The sequence below is a fragment of the Sapajus apella genome, unplaced genomic scaffold, assembly GCF_009761245.1.
Source record: "Sapajus apella isolate SASKATOON/1434 unplaced genomic scaffold, GSC_monkey_1.0 scaffold9, whole genome shotgun sequence".
Classification (NCBI taxonomy): Eukaryota; Metazoa; Chordata; class Mammalia; order Primates; family Cebidae; genus Sapajus; species Sapajus apella.
Window position 1 is genome coordinate 33362758 of NW_022436949.1, and position 12172 is coordinate 33374929.

The window sequence follows — 12172 nt, forward strand, 5'->3', positions numbered from 1 at the left end:
TTTATGAAATATCTTCTCTCTATTAAGCCCTTTACTGACTCATTTAATTCTTATAATGCCATTAATAAATTTTGATAATGCTTTAAAAACACATTTTTAAGAGATGGGGTCTTGCCTTGTTGCCCAGGCTGGAGAGCACTGACTATTCATAGGTGCAATCATAGCACAATACAGGCCTGAACTCCTGTACTCAAGCAATCCCTCCTGCCTCTGTCTCCCAAGTGGCTGAAATTACAGACATGAACCACTGCACCTGGCTGCCTTTGAGTAGATGAGAAATTTAAGGATTTGTTAAGAACCCTGAACTAAGTTGACAAAAATAAATTTACTTGTTTTCATTTTTCTTCTAGGTAAGCTCAACTTCATATTGAGTTACAAAGACTCCATGTATATTTTTAAATTTCGTAAAGGATTTCCATAGATTGTGCTATTTAAATCTGTCAGAAACCCTTTTATTCTGGTGGAGCAGTCATTGTTTTCCAAATATAATATTTGAAGCATAAGAATGAGACACTTCAGAAAATTATTGAAGTATTTGAACATTAATACTTTATTCTATGAACAAATGCCATTGAAAGATGAAAATAACCGTCATTTCATGTAGAGCTCACTTCATCTTTGCACTTATTATTTCGTGTTCTTGGTCACATTGCTCAGTTTCTTCTTTGGTAAAAGGAATGAAGAAGCATGTGGTCACATCTGACTAAGAAAACAAAGGCTCAAAACAATAGCGGGAGGACAATTAATGATAGTTGGTAGTAGTAGCAGTAATAGCAGCAGAAGCAGCACTTGTTTTATCTTTGGATATGATTTTATTTTATTATTATTTGGAGATCTGTGTGCCTTTATTAGCAAAGCCACTACTAGAGGGGGATGAAACAGGAGGAGTGGGTGGCCCCAATGCACGGCCGGCCATGCTTCACGGGCTTGTAGGTAATAGAGAACTCTCCCAGATAGAGGCCAATCATCTCCAGCTTGACCTCACCTGGTTGAAGGTTTGCCGTTGTAGACCCCCACCATGCTGCCCGTCATCTCAGGCAGGTTGATCACCTTATGTCCCGCAGGTGCGTCTTCACCACTTCTGGATTCTCCATGGGCGGCGCTTCCTTCTTGGCCTTGCGCAGGCGCGTCAGCAGCAAGTCCTGTTTCCGCCAAAGGCCCGGGCTCAGCCCCGCCGCTGGTGGTGCGCACTGTACGGCCGCATCAGCTGCTCGCAGAATATGTCCATCACCTGTCCAGGTCCACGCTGCGGTAAGTGAACTTGCGGAAGGTCCGCTTTTTCTTCTGCTCTACCTCTGCCATCTTGCTGGATCCTCAGAAAAGGTGGTTATGATTTTAAAATGTTTTGGAAGTCTTACAGGAATCTGTAAATCCATGTTAACAAAGCTATTCCTGAAAGTTTAAACTCCATGAAAAATCATGATTAAAAAGTCATTTTTAAATAGCATTTTTTCTGGATCCAATATTACTTACCCTACTAATATTCCTAACATCCTTAAACTCTTCTCAAATGATGATAATTTATCATAAGAATAGTTCATTTGTGTTGTTTTTAAATATTAACTTACTACTGACTGAACTTGTTTTTTTTTTTTTTTTTTTTTTTTTTTTGCCAATTTCTTCTCTGTTCCATATCAACCCTTGTTAGTCCATAACTCGCTAATGCTTGGAAAAAAGATTTTTAAGTAGCTGCTGCTACTGTCTGATTTAAAACAAAACAAAACAAAACAAAAAACCATGCTTTTCATTGCTTCCAAACGAGGGTGACATGTGTCTTAATGTACAAGAGTGATGGGACACCACTTTGAGTATGATCAATATCAGTAGATAAAACCTACACTTTAAAAAAGCTCTTCGTGGTCTTCAATAATTTTTAGGATTGCAAGGGGGTCCTGAGGAAAGTGAAATTAGAGTGAACATGTTCCTATTTATAACAAACATTATGGAAAAGTACCACTGGAATAATTGACCATAGGCCGTGACCAATAGAGGGCAATACTATAGGAACTGAGTCGTTGACAAGCTTAACCTTTAAATAATCCTCTGAAGTTTGATATCCAGCAGCAGTTGAGCCACAATCCAAGAGGTATCCTTGTGATTCTTCTAAATAGTCACTTCTATCTTGTAGGACAAAGAGAAAGGGTCAAGGAAGACTTGACTGATGTCACCCCATACTTTTCTCTAAAGACCTGGCAATTAAACATTGCATTTGAACTACTTATATGGAAGGAAGCAATCCCCACTCTTCAATTCTTCTGTGCCTCTGGGTAATTCACATTAGAGAAGTATATAAGAGATTAGAAGAATGTTAGTTTTTCAGTAGCTTTAATTAACAACTTCCTGTTTAAAAGTTTAAATTCTAGAACTTTCTCAGTTGAATTGTCAGAATGGAATGGTGTGCCCTGCATTTGTGATTTCTCAAACCTATTTCTAACCTTTCTGTACCCTTTTTGCCTACCACAGAACAAAGGACTAAATTTGATTACTATGAATATATACTGAAATCATAAATTATCACCTTTTTCTGTTCTGTATACATTTCCTGGGTGTGCAAGGTGTAACCTGAAGGACAACACTCAGGAATCTACTTTAATTTATTCTATCAGTTTGAAAGGCCCAAGCATATCTAACATTGCTCTTGAACAATGAGTTGTCTTAGCTACAAGAGTTAACTGCTTCCAGAATTTCTGTTATGGCATTGGGATATTGAGCTGTATGTCTTTGTCTATTCACCTGTCTTTGTAATAGCGTTCAGTATTTCTCTACTCGCTAGCATAACTCTAGTTTTATGTAAACTTACTTTTATCTTTAAAGGCCATAGGGACTTACATCAATCATTCTTGCTCCCTAATTTTCCAAACAGTAAAGCCTGGCAATTTGTCCTCTAGTTTGTTATCATAATACACTCTTGAAATATTTAATGAGTTTGAATCTAAATCTGAACTTGCTTCATGAAGCAAAACATTTTATGTTGCAGCTGACTAGCAACTCCTCTTATTAAATAAAGCTGGTGATATTCTATAATAGATAGTAGTTTCAGCAAATTTTCATACAAATGGAAGTAGTAGATAATAGAGAGACAGGCTGTTCATTCAAAACATTGTCCATAAAAAATTAGCCAATATTTTCATACCATATGTTGTGCCTACAGTCTTAATATTAGAAACAAAACATTTAGATAGTTTCTATTGAATTTCTTGCTTATTTTTGAAAATATAATCTCTATATTTAAAAAATAAATTTAAAAAAGTGCTGTGAGGTTAGTGGCTTTGCTGTGTAACAGCAAGGACCTACTGCGTATTTGTCCTTTTTTCCTTTCCTAAAAGGGTAGTGTTTACAATATTTCAGAAAAGATGTTCTCTATTTCCACACACGGAACAATTAGAGTTTTAGAGGGTCCAGAAAACATACTTGGTTACATTCTCTTGCCAATAAAATACAGTCTCCAAAAGCTCTGAATGCAAATTCAAATATTCTTCTTTGCAATATTCAAATTTGCAAATATGCAAATTCATATATTCTTCTTTGAAGGCAATAGCACACTGTGCAAAAGATGGCCTCCCAAATATTTACTTTTATAATTTAGCTATTGATTTAATCTAAATCTCTAAGAAATCATCTTCTTGGTATTTTTGGTTTTCATTTTCTGAGTATGATAAGATCAGATTATAATTATCAAATATATATACATTGAAAAATATAGGAAAAAATTATATTAAAATATTTAATTCTTCTCTCAAATAGACTACTAATTCTGACTGTTTGACCTCATACTCCATGTAAAAAGGTGTTTTTTTCTTTTACTTGTATTTTCCCTGAGAGCAAAGACCAGCAACTGACACATGAACTTCTCGAATGCCATCATACATCCTTTCCTCTTTACAGAAGTTTTTGACTGATGCTCACTCAGCCTTTTTCTCTAACATTTAGAAAAGGAGAAAAGCTAGTTTATGCTGTTTATATCTTGCTTCCAGAATCACTGATTTTATTTTGATAACTTCCAATCCCAACTTACTCATGAACAACAACAAAAAAGTAGTGTTCCATTCACAGCACGACCACATTAAACAAAGGAAAAAAAAATAAAACAAAATAAAAAAGTAACCGAGATAGGCTTGGGAAACTTCAGAAAATTTCTAGCCTTTTCCTGATGCATTACTCTCTTGGTACAACGTTTTGAACAAACAGAGTTAAGCATTTCAGAAGATAGAGAGTTGGAACTGTTTATTCTAAAAAATAAAAATAAAAATAAAGCAGAGAACTGTGAAGCAATCTGAGGAGCTAGATTTGCAAGAATAACTGAGCCTTGTTTTTTTGCAAGTGTTGTGTAAAATTGATTTTAGAGAACTGAAATTGGCAAAAGTAGAAATAAAGTTATAAAATTTTGAGCTCACATAGGCTGGATTTCAGATAACATATGATATAATTTACATTGCAAACATTTATATTCAAGTACATTTCATTATTTTAATACTGTATTTTCAAAAACAAAGGTTTAGATGAACACTGAGATTAACTCTAAAGTATAAAGCAGTGTTTGTATAGGCCACTGCATCTTAGAGATACAAGTTAGAATAACAAAAGCCGATGGATTCATTATTGCTTAGTTCAGACCCACCAGCTGATTCCATGAACTCTACTGCTTAAAGTCAAGAGAAGGGAAGGATAAAATATTTAACATCCCAAAGGCTCACAAAATTGTGTTATAGTCTCTGCTTCCTGTACCATATCAGTCTTTCAAAATAGTGCCTTGCTCTCTAATGAAAATATCCACAAACCCATGACTGTACCTCACCCACTCAGGAAGCAAAATGTTTTTTCATCTTCAGGAGCTTTTATATGTCTATATTGAATACCTTCTACATACACACATGCCCAACAGAATTTAGTTGTGTGTGTGTGTGTGTTTTTTTTTTCTTTCTCTGTGCATTGTGATGTTTTAGATAAAGGGTTATCATGTCCCAAAATTCTCTGCAAAATTTTGTGATCTTTCTGTTGCACCACTTATTTCTTCTTCATTTCCATAAATATTAGCTTTAGAAGGCATGAGTCTTAGTCTTAGGCCTTCCTTACAGATATTTTTGTTTATTCCATACTGAGACAAAATATGATAAAAAAATTTAAAAGGCAAGAGAGGAGAGGCAAAACATTCAAGAGTCTACAGTGATGAATTCCTCAATATGGGCTTCAAACATGAATATTTCCAATTTATGAATTTATTATGATTCTATTTTAGGCAGACTAAAAGCCTCCACATTGTGTATGTAGAATTTCTCTATTTTTTTCAGAGTTCAGAACATTAAAAAGCACGTAAGTACGTATTGACCATTCAAGTTTTATTTCTGCTGCAGCTAAGACACCGACTTATACTTTCTGCAATAAATATTTGCAATCCCTAAAAGGTCTTGATGCTCATCCAAAAAGCCTTCTTTGGAAGCAAGAGCATTGAGCATGCAGTCTTTCACTTGGTATCAGATAACTATTTCTGGCTCATCTGATGGTGAAAAATGCTTTCACAAACAAAAGTACAAACTAGAAAGTTGGAGAAGAATGTTATAAATGACCTTTCTAAAGATGTTTTTTAAAGATCCTCTTTTTGATAAGTTCTTATTTTTTGACAATGCCATTTTAGAATTTATGTCAATCTTTCAGTTAACACAGACTACCCTCAATGATGAGCCTTTATCACTCATGGAATGTTTAAAAAATATCAAAACTTTTTGTATAGGCTGACAATTTGCAAGAACAGAATGTATGAGCTCGGAATTAACTCATGGATAAGTCAGCTACACATGAATAGATATGTCATTTAGCAATGCTTATTTCTCTGGTTCAATACTACTCTTCTGTACTTTTTCTTGATCTTTCCAGAACAGCAAAGAGATAATTTTCATTTAGTTTGCTTAACAGTGGTCAATTACAGATAACCCCTGACCTATTCACTGATCCCATTCTCTGCACAAGCAGTTTCCAGAAAATGAGAGCACAGTCTTGTGATTTTTATTTTTAAACACATCTCTAGAAAGATAAGCAAGAAGGAAATAAAAGAGAGGAAGGAAGGAAGAAAGGAAGAAGAAACAGACTAAGAACATTAAAAATTAAAATGTGAGTAGGGCAGGGTAGCTTATGCCTATAATCCCAGCACTTTGGGAGGCTGAAGTGGGTGGATCACTTGAGGTCAGGAGTTCCAGATCAACCTAGCCAAAATGGTGAAACCCTGTCTCTACCAAAAATACAAAAATTACCCAACATTGTGGCACATACCTGTAGTCTCAGCTGCACAGGAAGCTGAGGCAGGAGAAACCTTTGAACCTAGGAGGCAGAAGTTGCAGTGAGTTGATATCGTACCACTGCATTCCAGCCTGGGTGACAGAGTGAGACCCTGTCTCAGAAAAAAAAAAAAAATTAAAATGTGAGATAAATACAGATATGGTCACTATTTCTGCATGCAGTGGCATCTTTAACAAGTAAGTTTGAAAGCCTATAGAAATATGAAAGTATTAGATAATTTTTAAATGACTCAAGAAGAAAAAATGAAAGATTAATAATCCTTAATATTAAGCTATAGTTAATACCTCCTCCCTCTGCTGTCATGAAGCCAATGTCATTTAAAAGAAAATTTATATTCACTGAGATATACACATATATGTCCAAGACACATATATGTATATATCTACGTGTATATACTTTTTCATATATATGAAAAATATATCTGTATGTGTATATATGAGTATATCTGTAGGTATATAAATTTTCATATGTATATATATGAAAAGAAAATAAGTCTCTCAGGACACCAAAATCACTAAGCCAAGGATAAGTCAGGCTGGTAACTGTCAGGCAAACCTGCCTCCCATTCTACTTCTAAATAAGATAGCTACAAGATAAAAAGCTACAAATCGGCCGGGCGCGGTGGCTCACGCCTGTAATCCCAGCACTTTGGGAGGCCGAGGTGGGTGGATCACAAGGTCAAGAGATCGAGACCATCCTGGTCAACATGGTGAAACCCCATCGCTACTAAAAATACAAAAAATTAGCTGGGCATAGTGGCGCGTGCCTGTAATCCCACCTACTCAGGAGGCTGAGGCAGAATTGCCTGAACCCAGGAGGCGGAGGAGGTTGCGGTAAGCCGAGATCGCGCCATTGCACTCCAGCGTGGGTAACAAGATCGAAACTCTGTCTCAAAAAAAAAAAAAAAAAAAAAAAAAGCTACAAACCTCCCTCACAATTTGCCCACGAGAAAATTCCTTGTGGAAAGAGGACAGACAGAGCTCAAAGTCATCCATCAGAAGCTCACCAGAGACAAGTGCATATCCGATTGCTTCTTCTGTGCTACTGTTTATTTAAAAATGCAGATTCAATGAGCCAGACACAATTGTGTATTCAGTAGAAGACTGATCAAGGACTCATAAGTCTCTTATCTACCCATGACCTAGAAGCCCCCACCCCTAACTCCCCAATCCCCCCCACCACTGCCTCAGTGTCCTCCTTCACACATATTGATTGATGTCTCATGTCTCCCCAAAATGTATAGAACCAAGCTGTACCCTGACTACCTTGGGCACATGACATCAGCAGCCCCTGAGGCGCTGTCACAGGCACATGCTTAACCTTGGTAAAATAAATTTTCCAAATTGCTTGAGACTTGTCTCAGATGCCTTTTTGGTGTACATTTTATATTTTTATATATATATATATATATATGCACATTTGTTATGTACATGTATATAATATACACATTTGTTATATATATGTTATATGTAAAAGGTTATATATATATATATTATATATATATAATATATATAAATTATATTATATTATATTATATTAATATATATAATATATATAAATATATTATATATAATATTAATATATATATTAATATTATATGTGTATAATATAAAATTACAAATTTTACCCAAATATTTATAGCTTATAAATATTGCTTTTGTTAATTAAATAGAAAGATGGCCTAAACTATCTTTTAGTTTATCAAAGCATAATGGCATTTTAAACTTTAAAAAAGTATACAAAAATAAATATTTGTCAGTTTGACATAGTTGAGAATGCTATTAATAATTAATATTTTATCAAAATACATTTAGTAATATTTATGTTTATGTGGAGAATCTACCAAAAATGAAAGAAGGATGGAAATCAGAATTATTCCATTGTTTCTAGATATTGGACCAACACACATCAATGAAAAATATTTATCACACTAATAGTAATCATTTAGAAAATATAATACATAGCTTGAAAATAATTTCATTCATATTAGCAAGAAAAAATAAGTTACTTAAGAATATATTTTAAAATTATAATTTATAAATAAGTTTTTAAAGCTGCACACATAGATACCTAAAAAAGTAGAAAATATAATCTATTCTAGACATACAATGAAAGCCTAATCAGAAAAGAAACTATGACAGAAAATATATTAAAGTTCAAACTCAAATGAAAAACCAGCAGCAAAAAGAACACTGTAGTACATATATATCAGCCAAGAAATAGTGTCCCAGACATTTAAACTATGTGCAAATAAATAATGAAAACAAAGGAAGAGAGCAAAAAAACAATGACAATCACAAAAACTAAGGAATAGGGAAAAAAGCTGATCATTACAAAAGAAAAAGTTGATATGGAAATTAAGCATATGAAAATCTGTTCCAAGCCAGTCAAAATATTAAAAAATGCAACATGTTCAGGTAAAATCTTCAAAGTCTAATTAGTGTGGGAAGCACAAATTAAAATTCGTACATTAATGATGAGAGTATAAATTGCAACAATCAATATGAAAAAAAAAACAACATTATTTTGAAATAATGAAAACGCCCATGTCTTATGACGGATCAGAAAAGATATGATCACTTCCTTTTCAGTTTTTTTAAAATAATTACCTTAATTTTTATTGGAGATTTTTCTGTCGTCTATTTAAAAATTGTCACCTACATACTGATAAAAGAAAAACTTCAGCCCCGTTAATTTTAAAGGAGTTTTGTTGAGCAATGAAATGTTCACAAATCAGACAGCCCCCACAATCATAGCAGATTCACAAAGACTTCAGTGCAGTCAAGTGGTAGAAGAAGATTTACAGAAAAAAAAAAAGGGAAGGGGGAAACAACTTACAGAAATCAGCTGTGAGGTACAGAATCAGCTGGATTGGTGACAGGTTGGTATTTGCCCTATTTGAACAAAATTTGAACACTTAGCATTCTATAAGTGGTTGAAGTGTTGCCTCTGGAACTGGCCAAGATCCAGTTATTGTTACAGCTGCATACTCCTAAATTAGATTTTCAGTTTTGTCTATTAAGCTAGGTTACCGTTCATCTACAAGGACCCAAATGCACAAGTATGGAGTTCTTCTCGGGTCGTATTTAGTTTGCTTTAACCACTTTAATATGGTAAAAAATTGATTCAAATTTTATGTTATCCTATGTTTTGTACAGAACTCTAATAGAGAAACCAGATTCATTTCTTACCGATCAACCTATGTAAACAAAGTCCCAAGTACATTTTTTTTTTCACTTTTCCGTGAAGTCCATTACATACATGAAATAATCTTATTTTAAAAGTCACAATATATTTAATTCCCAGATACTGCCTTTGAGCCAGTAACAAAGTATGTGCAATCATGTTCCACTCTTCAGCTGTAAGTACCAAGTTAGTCATTCTTTGGAGACCAGAGGGACAGTCTCCAGAGACATGAAATCCAGAATGACTTTAAATTCCTTTTCCATTTGTTGTTATCTGTCATTCTTTAACTGATATTCACATTTGGAAAAAAGAAAATTGAATGGGGGTTTATTTGGCCATCTTTCCAATCTCTTATTTCCTCATAATGATTTTAATTAAAATCCAACTCCTTTCAGTTGTGTATAAGAAACACATTTTCTACATATTGCTGTAATTTAAATATTTTGATGATTATACAACCCTTTTTGATGAAAATATCCAGGGAAATTGATGATTTTATCAAGTGTAGTTCTCTTTCTTTGGAGGATTTATTCTCCAGACATCTACTTCATCTGATAGTAATACAGCTACACCAGATTTCCCTGCAACATATATTTCCATGGATGTTGTAGAACATTGAAAAAACACTCCCTTCTTGTTCTTTTGCATTAGAAAACATGTATATAAGCTGGATAAAAATAAAACAATTTGAGTACTAATAAGAGATCAAAAATTTAGATTTGTTGTAGGACATAATGACCTTCTGCTCCTGGAATGAACACTGCTGGGCAACTACATAGAAGCTACAGAGAAAAGTCTATTTAATATGACCAGTAGGAATGGATCCGACATGAGTGAGGTCCAAAATAACAAGAGAAAAATATGAGAAGTAAAAGTAGGGACAAATCTCTGTGTTAACAATGGTAAATGTGAACATTATATACTCTATTCATACAGCTAATAATTCAAATGATAACCTGGACAAATAATCATGACTCACTCAGAAATACAGTACACAATTCATGTAGGCATTAATTTATTTCTTTATCAAATATTTCATGAGAGGCTACTAAGTAAATGATTCAGCATTAGTAGTTAGATAAAACACAATGAATGAAAATAACAGAAAACATGCCTTTATGGCACATACAGTATAGTGCAAAATTCATTTAAAATACTCTGTGATAAAGTGTTTGAATAAAGTGTACGTAATCTCCACCCAAAAGCATCATATAAGGCTAGTGAAAGGAAATTTTCTCCACAATGAGAAAAATTTGGCAAGGTGAATGAATCATGGATGGAAGTGGAAGTAGCAGTAAAACAGAACATTTTGTACAAAACGTAGCATAAAAAGAAATAATGGAGTCATTCAGGAAATGAAAAACATTTAATTTTGGTATATAATAGATTACTTGCAGGGTTGATTTGTAGAAGGCAGGAAATAAGGTTGGAGAGAGAAGCAAGGGCCACATTATTCAGGGCCAGGTGAGCCCTGTTAAAAACTTGAGACTTCATTTAAAAAAACAAGACAGGCATTCATGAATAATTTCTTTAAGCAAATTAAAATTTGATCTGATTTGCATTTTAAATGATTCTTTTTATATGCAGTTTGGAAAATTGATTAGATTGAATTAAGACCTAGTTATATGAAAATAAAAGAAAATTGCAGCAGTACAAAGAAGAAATTATGTTGGCCTAGACTAGCCAAGTGGCAGAAGCTTTAGTAAAAGTGTTGTATATGGTCACATGGATAATAGAAAATATTGCTCATTAACAAGTGTCTGTAGCTATGGGGACTTCCAGGTTGGGTGCTACATATGACCATGGATTTGTTTTACCTGCTTGTAGTAAGGTATAGGTGGAGAAAGATAAGCTAAAACAAACAAACAAACAAATTAAAAGTAACAACAAAAATCAGCTTTCAAGTAGAATTTAGAGACAATATAAAAGAGCTAGGATGACCTCTGTTCAAAAATTAAATGATTTATCATTCCTAGCTTCTCCCCAATACACATATTAATGCTTAAAAAGTGGATTTAGTGCAAATGCTCAATAATCAATGCACTACAATTAAAGCAGATAAAGCGTAAAAATATCAGGAATTTGGACTGTAAGATTTTTTTTGTTTAAATCTTCGAATAACTTAAGATAGGAATGAGTATATTATGGCTCGTGCATCCTTTCAACTAGCCAAAACACACCTAAGACTCTTAATCAATTCCCTACAGCACCATGACGCTGAAGTACAGTTAGAGGAAGTTCTGTCTTGCAAAGAAAAGAGACTGAGAGCAGGTCTTTGTCTGAATCAGTGGATGAAAACTTGAAGCTTAAGAAAGTATTTTATAAGCTTGGATTGAAAAAAGAAAAAAGGGTGGGCCAGGCACGATTGCTAACGATTGTAATCCCAGCACTTTGGGAGGCTGAGGCAGGCAGGTCACTTGAGGTCAGGAGTTCGAGCCTGACCAACATAGTGAAACCCTGTCTCTACTAAAAATACAAAAATTAGCTGGGTGTGATGGTGCATGCCTGTAATTAATCCCAGCTACTTGGCAGGCTGAGGCAGGAGAATCACTTGAACCCAAGAGGCGGTAGTTGCAGCAAGTTGAGACCACACCACTGCACTCCAGCTCAGCCTGGGAAACAAAGTAAGACTCCATCTAAAAATAAATTACATGTATATATATATATATATATGTAGAGAGAGAGAGAGGGAGAG

At 34.2% G+C, this 12172-nt stretch overlaps 1 long non-coding RNA gene across 1 annotated transcript; it reads right to left on the reverse strand.

The window, feature by feature from the left end:
- Positions 1–1215: 1215 nt before the first annotated feature.
- On the reverse strand, positions 1216–9089 carry LOC116551222. Its single transcript, XR_004268779.1, has 2 exons — positions 8901–9089; positions 1216–1392 (listed from the first exon to the last, which is right to left on the reverse strand). It is a non-coding gene; the product is annotated as an uncharacterized LOC116551222 (long non-coding RNA).
- Between the last annotated feature and the right edge of the window lie 3083 nt (positions 9090–12172).